We start from the raw sequence: 14,063 nt of genomic DNA on the forward strand, positions 1-14,063 counted from the left end.
CCCTTCGCAGTGCCACTACCCTCCCCCCCTCCCGCCATAGGTCCCAATATCTCGGCCACCACTGCAGGACACTCCTAGCCCACCCCGGTGGCTCCCGCCCTACCGCCCTCCCCAGATTGAACTGCAGGAACAAAGCGCTGAAAAACAGGACTGGGTTTATCATGCCCACCCCCCCCCTCCCTCCTAGGCAGATAGGTAACATTCCGTTTTACCGGATTCGTCCTGTTGCCCCAGAGCAGCCGGAAGAACACCCCATACAAGGCCGTGTACCGGCTCTCCGGCAGCAGGCAGATGTAACTGACGAACAGAAACAAAGGAACTAAGTGTGCCTTGATGAGCTGTACCCGCTCCCCCATGGTCATTTTCCACCCCTTCCATCTATCCACCCTCCCCTTCACTTCTTGGAGACACCTATCCCAGTTGTAGAGCCTATAATCCCCCTTCTCGAAGTATATTCCCAAGACCCGTATACGTTCCACAGCTGTAGGAAACCTACCTCCCAACTCAAATTGCAGCCCCTGATCCCCAACCCACAGGCTATTGGACTTTTGAAAATTGACCTGCGACGCTGTTGCCTGCGAGTATTCCTGGATCAGGTTCTGCAATCTACCTCCCTCCCTCTGGTCCGCTACCCACACTGTAACGTCATCTGCATACGCCACGACCCTTAACTGGTTATTGTCCCCCACCTCCACCCCTTCCAGCCCCTCCGCCCCCCCCTTCTCCAGCCGTCTTATAAAAGGGTCGATGGCGTATGCATACAACAGCGGGCTGAGTGGGCACCCCTGTCGGACCCCTGCCCCTACCTCAAACCCCTGCCCTCTCCACCCGTTAACCAGGGGAAAACACCCCGCATGCCGATAGAGTAGCTGTAATTGCTCTATCCAACCCTTCGGAAACCCATAGCGCTCCAGAATGCTCCATAGGACACCCCACTGCACTCTATCAAACGCTTTTTCCTGGTCGAGTGTTACCAACAGCCTACCATGCCCTCCCACTCTACTGCGTTCTACCCCCTCCCGCACCCACGCTGCAGCTTCCAAGACCCCTCTCCCTTTAACCCCACATGCTTGCGAGGCTGCTAGCAAATCCCCAGACACCTGCCTCATTCTCTGGAATAGCATTCGCGCAAAGATTTTTCGATCCGTATTAAGCAGTGCTATAGGCCGCCAGTTGGCCAGCATCGCCGGGTCCTTCCCCTTACTTAGTAGGATAAGAGCCGCCTCTGTCAAGGAACTAGGCAAGGAACCCTCCAACTGGGCTGCCCCCCATACCCTCACCAGGATCGGCACCAGCTGCTCCTTAAAGGCCTGGTAGAACTCAGTTGTTAGCCCATCCGGCCCCGGCGAGGTCTTCCTGTGGAGCGCCCCGATGGCTTCCTCCACCTCCTGTTCTGTCCACGGGTTCAAGAGGGCCTGAAGCTGGGGTCCCCTGTGACCTATCCCCGGGGTTCCTTCCACATAACACTCCATCTGCTCCATATCAATCTGCTGGGCTGAAAGGAACGCCGCAAAGTGGTCCCTCACTGCCCCCAGAATCCCCTCCTTGGTGTCCTGCAGGACCCCCTGTGCATCCCGCACCCCCTCCATCACCCTGCGCGCCCTCCGCTCCCGGCAGCATGCGAAGGGGTCCGGGCTACACATTTTCCCGAAGTCCCGCTCATACACCAAGGAGGTGTAGCGGTTGTACTGTACCTGCTCCAGGAGTGCTTGGAGATCATGTATTTCTTCCTCCCTCCCCCCTTGTGAAATCAATGTGTCCCTCTTTTTCTTTATTGCCATGCCCAACTTGTCCTTTCCCTCCCCTCCCTTCTCGCCTGTCTGAGAAAGAATCCCCGCGTTCGTCTTTTCACTGTATCCCACCACTCCCCCAATGACTGAAATGCCCCCTGCACTGACACCTGATCTTCCAAAAACCGGCGGTACTCCTCCCGCACCTGCTCGCTACCTAACCACTTTAAATTTAGTCGCCATAACCCCCTCCCTGGCCTCTGCGCTGCCGCCCCCCCCACCTGAAGGAGGACCATGTGGTGGTCTGAAAAGTCCACGTCCACGGTTCGTGGACCCCCCAGACAAACCCCCTTCTTTACCAGGAATCTATCGATTCTACTTTTACACTGCCCTCGAAAGAACGTGAACCCCTCCTGTTCCTCACAGAAGGCCACATGCGCGTCTACCAGCTCCGCCTCCCGCATGATCCCTGCCAGCCTCACCCCGTCATAGCCCACCTGTACCGATCGTCCCCCACTATCCTTTTTCCGCAATATGGTGTTAAAATCTCCCCCCCAGACTACTTGGCGCGAAGTGTATAGGTAGGGCTTGATCTTCCCAAAGAGGAGCACCCTTTCCTTCTTGCTTTGGGGCCCGTACACATTCACCACCCTCAGTGCTCTATCCTCCCAAATCGCATCCACAACAAGACATCTCCCCACCCCCAGCTCCACCACTCGCTGAATATTCACCCGGTGGGACTTAAATAAGATCCCCACCCCACCATACCTCTCCCCCGCCAACCCCCACACCGAGGGACCCCACTTCCAGGCCCGCCTTGCCCGCCTGATCACCTCAATGGACCGCAGCCGAGTCTCCTGGAGCAGGAAGCAATCTGCTTGGACCCTCGCGAACCAGTCATACGCTAAACCCTGCTTCTTCGGAGAGGCGATGCTGGCCACATTCAGCGTGGCAAATGTCAACACTAAGCCTGCCATCCTCATTGCGAGTCACGGGTCTGCTCACTCCCAACTTCTTTCCTTATCTCCTGGGATACCCCCTTCTTACCCTGAAGCAGGTCCTCTGCTATGCGGTCTACATCATCCCCTGCCAGATCCCCCCCCCCCCCCCCGCAGCCGTCCTGTCTGCACCTTACCCCCCCCTCCCCCTTTCTTCCTTCCTTTCTTCTTTGCTCTATCCGGACCCACCCCCTGATCCCTCCCTCTCCCCTCTTCACCCCCCGCCCCCTACCTCCTCCCCCGAGTCCTCCACCTCCCCCAAGTCCTCCAAGTCCTCCAGATCCTCCTCTAGCTCCACTCTGTCCCCCCAAGCCTGCACTTGGGCCTTCACCACCTGCCCGGCCCCCTCAGCTTTCCTCTTACTCCCCTTTCCCCTCCCTCCCTCCCTTCCCTCTTCCTCCTCCCTCACCCCTCCCCCTCCCCCCAGAGCCTTCCCGCCCTTCTTCCTACCACCAGTACCCTCCTCCAGTGCTTCCTCATATTTCCGTTTGCCCTCTCCAATCCCCCCTGCCGCCCCCTCTTCCTCCATTAACTCCACCTCTTCTCCTTCCCCCTGTTCTTCCTCCTCCCTCCCAACCTCCCTATCCTCCTCCTCCTCCTCCAACACCTGAAATCTGTTCCTCCCCCTCTTCCCCTGCAGCGACCCCTCCCTGCCCACCCCTACTTTCCCCCCCCTCCGAAACTTCCCTTTCCTCTGTGGCACTTGTACCCACTCCCCCTCTCCCCCCTGCTCCACTCCTGACCCAGCCCCCTGCCGCCCCCCCTCCTGCATCCCCTCCTTCTCCCCCCCTTGCCCCTCCCTGCCTATCACCCCCTGCCCTATCCCCTCCTCCATTACCCCCCCTCCCCGTCCCTTCCCCCACATATCCCACTCGTTATGGGCCGCCCTAGGGCAGTTCCGATATGCATGGCCTAACCCGCCGCAGAGGTTGCACCTGATCGCGGTGCAGTCCTCTGTGGCATGCTGATCCCCGCATCTTCCACACTTTACCACTGGGCATGACATGCTGAAGTGCCTAAACGAACCACATCTGAAGCACTGCCGCGGCTGCCCCTTGTAAAAGCACAGTATCCTGTCACGACCGATAAAGGCAGCCGAAGGAATGTGCTGGACCACATGGCTCTCCTGTCTCAATTTGACCAGGGCTCCCCAACCTCCTGCCCAAACCCTGCTTGGATCCGGTAACTTTGTAAGTGGGGATCTCAGCTCCGCGTACCTCTGTAGCCAGTAGGCTAAATCTGCCCCAGAGATAGACTCATTTCTCACGAGCAGGGTGATCTGCACCAGGTCCGGCTTGCTGACTGGAATGGCCCTGAGGTCCCGCCACTCCCCCTTTCCCCTCACCCCCTCGTACCTTTCCCAGAATATTTCCATCCCCCTCTGGGTCATGAAGCTCAAGTCATATTCTGGGATGTTGATGGGGTGTATACACGCGTAAAAGTCCTCGGGTATAAACCCCATCCCCATCACCAGCCTCAAGACCCGATCCCTGGAGGGCATTGCCCCCTCCCCTATCCATTTGAGCTGTACCACATTTCGCCGCTTAGGCAGCTGTCCACCCCCTGTCCCCGCTCCCCCCCAACCCCTCCCTGGGCCCTCAAAACCACCCGATCTCCCCCCCTCCCTCCTTCCCCCTCCCTGGACTACTGCCGCAAAGGACTTGGACCCCAGCCCCCACCGCCCCCCCTCCACACTTGTTCCAGCCCTTCCCTCTGCCTCCCCCCCCTTCTGTCCCTCTGCCCCTCCCCTCATCCCTCTCCCTTCCTCAATATCCACCGCCCCCTCCCCCTCCCGTTGTCCCCCGTCCCCTTCCCTCTCAGACAAACATCCAGCAACGTCCATAGTCAGTTCTGCGGCTTGGGCTGCCTCCAACTGATTGTCCTGCCCATCACCACTTCCTGGAACGTCCCTGCTCGTCCCTGCCACTGCAGGCTCCAGCCTCTGGGCTAATCGCCTCCTCTCCTCTGTCTCCTGGCGATACTCTGGCACCTGCCCAGTCAGGTCTGCAGCTGGCGATACCAGACTCCCTGCTCGCTCTGCCCCCGAACTCCCTCCAACCTCCGGCACCAGGGGCGAAGCCTCCGGAACTCCGCCGCTCCCCTTGGCTCCTCGCTCCCAGCCGTCCTGCTGGCAGGTCTGCTCCACCACCCGCTGCACATCTGTTAGACTTGCCATGTCCACTTCTGTAGTCAACGAAAGTCTCTCAACAATCGGGTTACTTCCCTCTTGCTTCTGGTGCAGTCCCTCCTGCGTTCTCCCAATGGCTGGCGCTTCCCGGGGGCATGGCTTGTCTGTTCCTGATTCCGCCACAGGCTGGCTGTTAGCACCCCCCGATTTCACCTCTTGTAATGGACAGCTGGTCAAATGAGCTCCCAGCTGCTGCCCGCTCCTATTCCTCTCTCTCCGACCCCTCTCCTGTAAACCGCCAGCTACTCCATGCTCAGGGAAGACATCCCCTGCTCCCGGACTTCGTGGGCGGGGCTTCTCCAGATGCCATGCTGCTTCGGTTTCCACTTCAGTCATTGCAGACCCGGCCAAAAATACCGGAGTCTGCCTCTGCTGACCCTTTTCCAACAGGGCCTCCTTCACGGCAACTGTCTCTGCTGTTTGCACAACTGCAGGTAAGCCCTCTGAGACTTCGACCACCACCTCTGTAGAAAACAGGCTGCTACCTGCGTCTCCCTCTGCTGCCTCCATTATCTGGAGTTTTGAAAAGTTACTGAGTTCTGTCCTCCCCTCCACAGGTAGGATCTCTACTCCAGCCCCCACCTCAGAGCCATGTCCTGCCGCTGCCTCCTTATCCTCTGGCTGCTGGGTAAGTGCTCTAGACTGTGTTGCCAACTGTCTCATGTATTTTAAAGTGGGGTCACCTCTGAACCCAGACAACTCTTTTGAGTCTAATGCTGCTGAAGACACTGAAGCTTGCTGCAACTGTAGTGTTCCTGAACCCCCAGACTGTGGTATTGAAGCCATCCTTTCTCGGTTAACATAGAGCTCCCTCAAAGGATTCACAGAGCCCTTTTTTAAACAGTTCAACAAGTGTTCTTTTTTCCCCAACAACTTTGATATCCGGGCTTCCTCTTTAACATACATTTGTCTGTGCTCCGCTGGGGCAAATTTACACATAGTTCTTGCCATTTTCAGACGTTTTCCTAGCTCCACTACTTCTTTTTCCACCAGCTTAATTCGTCTTACAATATTTACCACACTACTTGCTGGATCATCAGGGTCATAGCTCACTTCAAGGAACTCCTCATCTGACGATCCACTCTCCTCACTCTCACTCTCAGCTGCCTCCAGCAAAGGCTTCTGGCAAACTTCCATCGCCTCTTCCTTCTCCCTTCCTTGGAAGCGCCCTTCTGGGGCCTGTACTATCTTCCTCCCCCCTCCACTGTCTTCTCGCTTACCTTCCGCAAGCTGGGCCATGGAGGGGGAAATGCTCTGGTGGCCTCCACTGGGCTGCTTCTCCCTTCGGTCCACTGGACTCCTTTCCCTTCTCCCGGTAGTCAAACCAGGGAGAGAGCCACTCCTTTCGGCCTTCTGGTCCCGGGCCCCAGGAGGCCCCATAGCCTGGGACTTTCCTGAGGCCTTCTCCCCAGGGACCCTCCTCATCTTTGGGGAGGGAGCTAGGTCTCACTCCCTTTCCACTGGAAGTCAGCAGAGCTCTCTAAAACACCTCCTTCCTCCTCAGCAGACTGGATGGACCATGCAGGTCTTTTTCTGCCGTCATCTACTAGGTTACTATCCACCTTACAGGGCCGTGCCTAGGGTCTCTGGCGCCCCCCTGCAGACTATCAATTGGCGCCCCCCCCCCCCCCGTGAAAATGATCACGCCCCCCCCCCCCCCCCATGAAAATGATCGCTCACCACTTGCCACACTGAAAGGAATTGTCAGCAATATTCTTAGAAACAAATTGGTATACATTGCAAAATAAGATAGCAGATGTAAATTCTCAAAGTGGACATATTCCAAATGCTAAAATGAAAATAAAATGATTTTTTTTCTACCTTTGTTGTCTGGTGACTTTCTTTTTTCAATCATGCTGGTCCAGTATCTGATTCTGCTGCTATCTGTCCTCTTAACTCCATTTCCAGGGCTTCCTTTCCATTTATTTCTTTACTTTTCTCCTTTCTTCTTCATTTCTTGCTCTATATCCATTTCCAGCAATTTCTCCTCTCTCCCTGGGTCCTGCCCTCCCATCCATGTCCATTCTTGTCCCTCTCTGCCCTTCCCTCCTCCATCCATAGCCAGCAATCCTCCTCTCTCCCCTCCCCTCCATTTCCAGCAATTTGTCCTCTCCCTGGGCCCCCATGTCCATCCTTGTCCCTCTCTGCCCTTCCCTCCTCCATCCATAGCCAGCAATCCTCTCTCCCCTCCCCTTCCAGCAATTTGTCCTCTCCCTGGGCCCTGCCCTCCCATCGATGCCTCTCTGCCCTCCCATCCATGCCTCTCTGCCCTTCCCTCCGCGCCCTGGGGCCTTTAAATCTTTTACTTCTGGTCGCAGCAGCGTCAGTGAAAGCGGAGCGCTGCCGACATCTCCCTTCCCTTTGCGCTCTTGGTTCCCTCAGTGTCCGCCTTCTTCTGACGTCAGAAGAAGGCGGGACACTGAGGGAACCAACGAGTGCAAGGGAAGGGAGACGTCGGCAGCAGTGGCGTAGCTAGGGTAGTTGACACCCGGGGCCGGTCATTTTTTTTAACATCCCCCCCCAAATCCAGTACTAGGCATACCGAGAATACAAAACACGACCTATAGAGCAATTTTACCATACCATAAGCAGTCGTTTCTATGAGTCACACAAGGAAAAGGAAAGCATCTTAAGCACTACAGTGAGCACTAGAACATCAATTCACCTATTGTAAAACGAAACCAGACAGAATAGTACAGATCGTCGATCCTGCACAGTCAATGCCAACTGAAAGCCATGTCTTTTTCACAAACACAGATACACCCTAATCCACTATAGAATAAGTAATCATAAACTTTCTATTTAGACAAAAATTAAACTGAACCCCCAATGCCAGACTCTGCATACAATGCAACGCCACAGAAACAGAAAATGTCTCCTAGTACTGTGCAAAATATAAAGACAGCAGATGTAAATTTGAAAAAACTAACAAATAGAAATAAAACAAATACAGAAAATAAAATAATACCATTTTATTGGACTAATACATTTAACTTCCAGAGGCCAAAATCTCCTTCCTCAGGTCAATACAGTATAGTGCTGTTACAGTATCCTATCCTGATCTGAGGAAGGGGGTTTTGTTCTCTGAAAGTTAAGTCAAAATGTATTAAAATTAGTCCAATAAAAAGATTACCTTATTTACATGTTCTATTTATAAACATTTATTAACACAGCTAAAATACTATATCCTAAAGCAAAATAATAAAAATATATATTTACAGTTTGTTGTCTTTGGTTTCTGCTTTCCTCATCTTCTTTTCACCGTCTTCCTTCCATCCAGCATCTGTCTTCGCTCTCTCTCTGCCATCCAGTGTCTGCCCTCTCTAATGTGCCTTCCATCCACATCTGCCCTCTATTTCTGCCCCTTCCATCCACCATCTGCCCCAGTCTGCCATCTCTCTCTCCCCCTTCCATCCACCATCTGCCCTCTCTCTCTCCTTTCCCTCCAGCATTTGCCCTCTATCTCTGCCCCTTCCATCCACTGTCTGCTCTTTCACTCCCTTCTATCCACTGTCTGCCCTTTCTCTCTGCTCCTTCGATTCACCATTTGCCCTCTCTCTTTCCCCCTCCCATCCATTCAGGGTCTGCCCTCCCTCTCACTCCCCATTCCATCCAGGATCTATCCCCCCTCTCTCAATGCCCCCTCTTTTCGGCTCCCAGTTCCCACCTGCGGCTGCCCCTAGTTCCAGATCCATTGATTCTCCCATCCACCTCTGCCCCAGGCATGACCCCATTCTCCCTCCTGCTCACTTTTCAGACCCCAGTTCCAGATCCATGCCCCTTCTCCCATCTGTCTCCCACCCAGTCCCTTCTGCTATCCAAGTGCCCCCACCCTCACCCCATCTGTCTCCCACCCAGTCCCTTCTGCCCATCCAAGTCCCCCTCACCCCATCTGTCTCCCACCCAGTCCCTTCTGCCCATCTGAGTCCCCCTCACCCCATCTGTCTCCCACCCAGTCCCTTCTGCTATCCAAGTGCCCCCACCCTCACCCCATTTGTCTCCCACCCAGTCCCTTCTGCTATCCATGTGCCCCCCCACCCTCACCCCCACCCTCACCCCATCTGTCTCCCACCCAGTCCCTTCTGTCCATCCGAGTCCCCCTCACCCCATCTGGCTCCCACCCAGTCCCTTCTGCTATCCAAGTGCCCCCCACCCTCACCCTGTCTCCCACCCAGTCCCTGCTGCCCATCCGAGTCCCCCTCACCTCATCTGTCTCCCACCCAGTCCCTTCTGCTATCCAAATGCCCCCCACCCTCACCCCATCTGTCTCCCACCCAGTCCCTTCTGCCCATCCGAGTCCCCCTCACCCCATCTGGCTCCCACCCAGTCCCTTCTGCTATCCAAGTGCCCCCCACCCTCACCCCATCTGTCTCCCACCCAGTCCCTTCTGCCCATCCGAGTCCCCCTCACCCCATCTGTCTCCCACCTAGTCCCTTCTGCTATCCAAGTGCCCCCCACCCTCACCCCATCTGTCTCCCACCCAGTCCCTTCTGCCCATCCGAGTCCCCCTCACCCCATCTGGCTCCCACCCAGTCCCTTCTGCTATCCAAGTGCCCCTCACTCTCACCCCATCTGTCTCCCACCCAGTCCCTTCTGCCCATCCGAGTCCCCCTCACTCCATCTGGCTCCCACCCAGTCCCTTCTGCTATCCAAGTGCCCCCCACCCTCACCCCATCTGTCTCCCACCCAGTCCCTTCTGCCCATCCGAGTCCCCCTCACCCCATCTGTCTCCCACCTAGTCCCTTCTGCTATCCAAGTGCCCCCCATCCTCACCCCATCTGTCTCCCACCCAGTCCCTTCTGCCCATCCGAGTCCCCCTCACCCCATCTGTGTCCCACCCAGTCCCTTCTGCTATCCAAGTGCCCCCACCCTCACCCTATCATCTGTCTCCCACCCAGTCCCTTCTGCCCATCCGAGTCCCCCTCACCCCATCTGTCTCCCACCTAGTCCCTTCTGCTATCCAAGTGCCCCGCACCCTCACCCCATCATATGTCTCCCACCCAGTCCCTTCTGCCCATCCGAGTCCCCCTCTCCCCATCTGGCTCCCACCCAGTCCCTTCTGCTATCCAAGTGCCCCTCACTCTCACCCCATCTGTCTCCCACCCAGTCCCTTCTGCCCATCCGAGTTCCCCTCACCCCATCTGTCTCCCACCCAGTCCCTTCTGCTATCCGAGTCCCCCCCCACCTTCACCCCATCTGTCCCCCACCCTCACCCTGCCTCGTCTTCTCCCTGCCACCCGGTCTTTAAAAATAAATTGCCGACGCGATAGGGAGCGCAGCACCTCGTGTGCAAGTAAAAGAAGCGGATCCGATCATCTCATTGGGCCTTCCTTCACTGTCCCGCCCTAGAGGAAATAGGAAGTTGCGTCAGAGGAGGGCGGGACAGTGAGGGAAGGCCCAATGAGATGATCGGATCCGCTTCTTTTACTTGCACACGAGGTGCTGCGCTCGCTATTCGCGTCGGCAATTTATTTTTAAAAGGCTGGTGCGGGGGAGGGGCTGCCAGGAAGAAGAGCAGCGGGAGCGGCGGCACCCCCCTTTCTGATGACACTCGGGGCGGACCGCCCCCACCGCCCCGCCCTTGCTGGTCGGCAGCGCTTTCACTGACGCTGCTGCGACCCAGGTAAAATATTTAAAGGCCTTTGCGGCGTGGGGCGAGGGTAAGCACCGCGGCGGCGCCCTCCAGAGGTGGGCGCCCCCCTGCGGCGCTTACCTCGCTTACCGCATCGGCACGGCCCTGCCACCTTATAATTGAAAGAGAAAAACGCCTAGATTTCGACCCAAATCGGGAGATAGATGTTTATCTCACAAAAACGAATAAATCGGTATAATGGAAAGCCGATTTTGGATGTTTTCAACTGCACTTCATCGCGGAAGCGTACAAAGTTGACGGGGGCGTGTCGGAGGCATGGCAAAAGTGGAACTGGGGCGTGGTTATCGGCCGAAGGGGGTGCAGAAAACTTCAGGCAGGTGGACCCAGGCCCATCCCCCCCTACCTGTTACAATTGTGCTGTTTAATGCTTAGTCGTCCAACCCCCCCAAACCCACTGTACCCACATGTAGGTGCCCCCCTTCATCCCTTAGGGCTATAGTAATGGTGTAGACTTGTGGGCAGTGGGTTTTGAGGGGGATTTGGGGGGCTCAACACACAAGGGAAGGGTGCTATGCACCTGGGAGCTCTTTTACTTTTTTTTTGTTTTTGTAAAAGTGCCCCCTAGGGTGCCCGGTTGGTGTCCTGGCATGTGAGGGGGACCAGTGCACTACGACTCCTGGCCCCTCCCACGAACAAATGCCTTGGATTTATTCGTTTTTGAGCTGGGCGCTTTCATTTTCCATTATCACTGAAAAACAAAAACGCCCAGCTCACAAATTGTCGAATAAAACATGGACGTCTATTTTTTTTCGAAAATACGGTTCGGTCCGCCCCTTCACGGACCCGTTCTCGGAGATAAACGCCCATGGAGATAGACGTTTTCGTTCAATTATGCCCCTCCACGTAAGTACTCTTTTTCATTCTTCACCTATTATCTTTATCAGTCCATTTTTTCAACTTACATCTAAAATATTTTTCTCTTTACTAAATCTTATAGCCATATAGATACTTTCTTTAAACATCAAATTTTCCAATTAGCAAAAAAAAAAATCACACTTATCTTAGGGTCCTGTTTACTAAGCTGCGCTGTAGGCGTGCTTTTTAGCATTAGTGCAGCTTAGTAAACAGGGCCCTTAAAGTTTTCCTTTTCCAATTACTATGAACAAACCCAGTCTGACATAGCACTAGATTTCACTAGTTCAGCTGCATCAGGGAAAAGGTTTCATTCAATACAGTTTCTGGCATGAGTATCTTACACCAAAGGCTGCCATCTGAGTTAAGTTTTTGCTGTTCAGGTGCAGTAACTGCAAAACTTAGTGCACATTAGTAAAAGGCACCTAAATTGGGTCATAAATCTAGGCAAATGAATTGCATGTCTAAATTTAGGCGCATAACCTTTGATCAATTTTCATATGTTCAGCTGAAAATAGGTCACAAATTTAAGCACCTAATTTATGTGTCTAAATTTAGGAGCTTAGCTTTTTTAAAATATAGACCTGAAAGATTTCTACAAGAAAATTACGGCTTGTGTCTCTGCATATATCTGTGTAGACATAATTTGTTGCTTTGATGCCAACATAATAAGTATATGCTTAAATTCTGAGCATAGATTTTATTTTTAGATTAATTTTTAAAATTTGGATTTAAAAATGAGATGCACATACACAAAACTGTTCACTAAATCTGAAGAAAAAAGTGCATCAAAATGGAATGGAAATAAATTTAACTTTACTTCCATAGTTGGAGGTAGAAATTAAGTTTAACTAACATCTTTTTTTGTTTTTTTACTATGTAAGCCGCATTGAACCTGCTGTATGTGGGAAAGTGCGGGGTACAAATGTAATAAATAAATAAATAAATAAATACATCTTTAACCGCTGAACTCTGGTCTAGTCCTGAATGGCTCAGGACATCCTAGGTAGGAAGACTTGACTCTAGACACTAAAATATTTCCCACTTACCTGTCCACCAACATTCACCTACCTACCCTCCCACTCTCTTGTTAACCTACCCCAACCCTTCTAAGAAAACCCTAAGGCAGGTAGGTGGGTGAGTGGAAGGTTAGGTAGATGGGTGGAGTACATTGGTTGCTGGGCAGGGGCTTAGAAGGGAGTGAGGAGTTAGAAATGTGAGGGGATGGATAGAAAGTTAGGGTGTTAGGTCCATGGGGATTGAACCAGAAACTCCAGGAAGCAAAGGCTATAAACCAGCAGAGGAGTGAAGAAATGTGCATAATCAGGGAAAGACCAGGGGTTACTTAGCCTCTGGCTGACAGAGAATTACATAAGTCTTTTGGAGGACTCACTCGTTTAGCACAGGTTGTGCCTCAGTTGGAGCCAGCATACAAAGAAAGCAACTGAGAGCCATTGCTGCTGCTAAGTCTTTTGAAACCTCAACTAAGAAGATATAAGCTATTCAAAATGCAAGAGGTTCAGAGAATTTTTATGGGCGTATGTATGAACTCATGCAAACTCTTAGAAATGACAAAATGGCTGACCTCAAGGGATATGAAGGGAGTATGCTTTTTTTTAAAATTTGTATGAAGTCTTTATTGAACATTAATACAAAGCAATGGGCTCTGAAGTCAAAGCAACATTACGCAAATACAGAGATATCAAGTCAAACAAAGGACACCTGACACACGCAAAGCTCTCTGCTTACAACATCCAAAGATTTACCTCTATTTACTTCATTAAATTTTTTAAAATTTTATAGGTTATGAATTACTCCCTACCCCCCTTCCTACCCATCTGTCGTGGAATTGGGCTCTAAGTGCTATTCTATAAACCGTGAACAATCCGGACTCCCTTTTATAGAATAGCGGTCCGTGCCAATTTTTCCAGCACCAAAATGTTGGCGACATTTATAGAATGCCCTCCATACAGTATTAAAGTGAGATTGAGGATAGTATGCATGTCTCCTGCTGGATAAAGGAGCAGGAAAGGCAGTTCATCTTGTGTCCTTCCAGAAGAGAGTCAGGAAAAACCCTGTTTTCCCAGGAGAAATCTTTTCCAAGAAGTGGAGAAAAGAGAGAAGTGGAGCAGCTAGAAATGCAGATGAGGATTCTGGTTAGTGTGGCTAAATTCACACAGAAGTATCTGGATGTGAATGTTTAGTGGAATGAAGAAGTATCATTGCTATTTTCCAGGAGTTCAGAGGAGAGGAGTTTTATGGAAACGTGGAGGGGCATAATCAAAAGGGGCGCCCAAGTTTTCCTGAGGTATTATGAAGTCTACTATAACAGGATTTTTGGTCTTGGAGTCCTAGGAGTTAGTGCTGTTTTGGTATGGCAGGTTTGCTATATGTGTTTTTGTTAGGTTGTGTTGTCTCCAAAATGCCTAGAGAGTTTCTTTTGATGTTACTGAAATGACTGCAGAATTTGTATTTTATGTATATTGAAGTTCACTTGAAGTTATAGTTATAAATACTAGGGATGTACTAGTAGACAGAGGTGGGGAGGCACAAGAATACAGGTTTACCTATGACATCTAATAACCTTGAACCAACCCAGTAATTCTGCCCCCTTCTCTCCAGCAAAACAAACATGAACTGTC

General features: G+C 52.6%; 1 protein-coding gene across 11 annotated transcripts in view; it reads right to left on the reverse strand.

Moving 5' to 3' along the window:
- The window catches only part of LOC115474020 (sodium channel protein type 2 subunit alpha-like), a 183,215-nt gene that overhangs the window by 34,908 nt on the left and 134,244 nt on the right, over window positions 1–14,063 (reverse strand). The window lies entirely within an intron of this gene.

The sequence above is a fragment of the Microcaecilia unicolor genome, chromosome 7 (assembly GCF_901765095.1).
Source record: "Microcaecilia unicolor chromosome 7, aMicUni1.1, whole genome shotgun sequence".
Classification (NCBI taxonomy): Eukaryota; Metazoa; Chordata; class Amphibia; order Gymnophiona; family Siphonopidae; genus Microcaecilia; species Microcaecilia unicolor.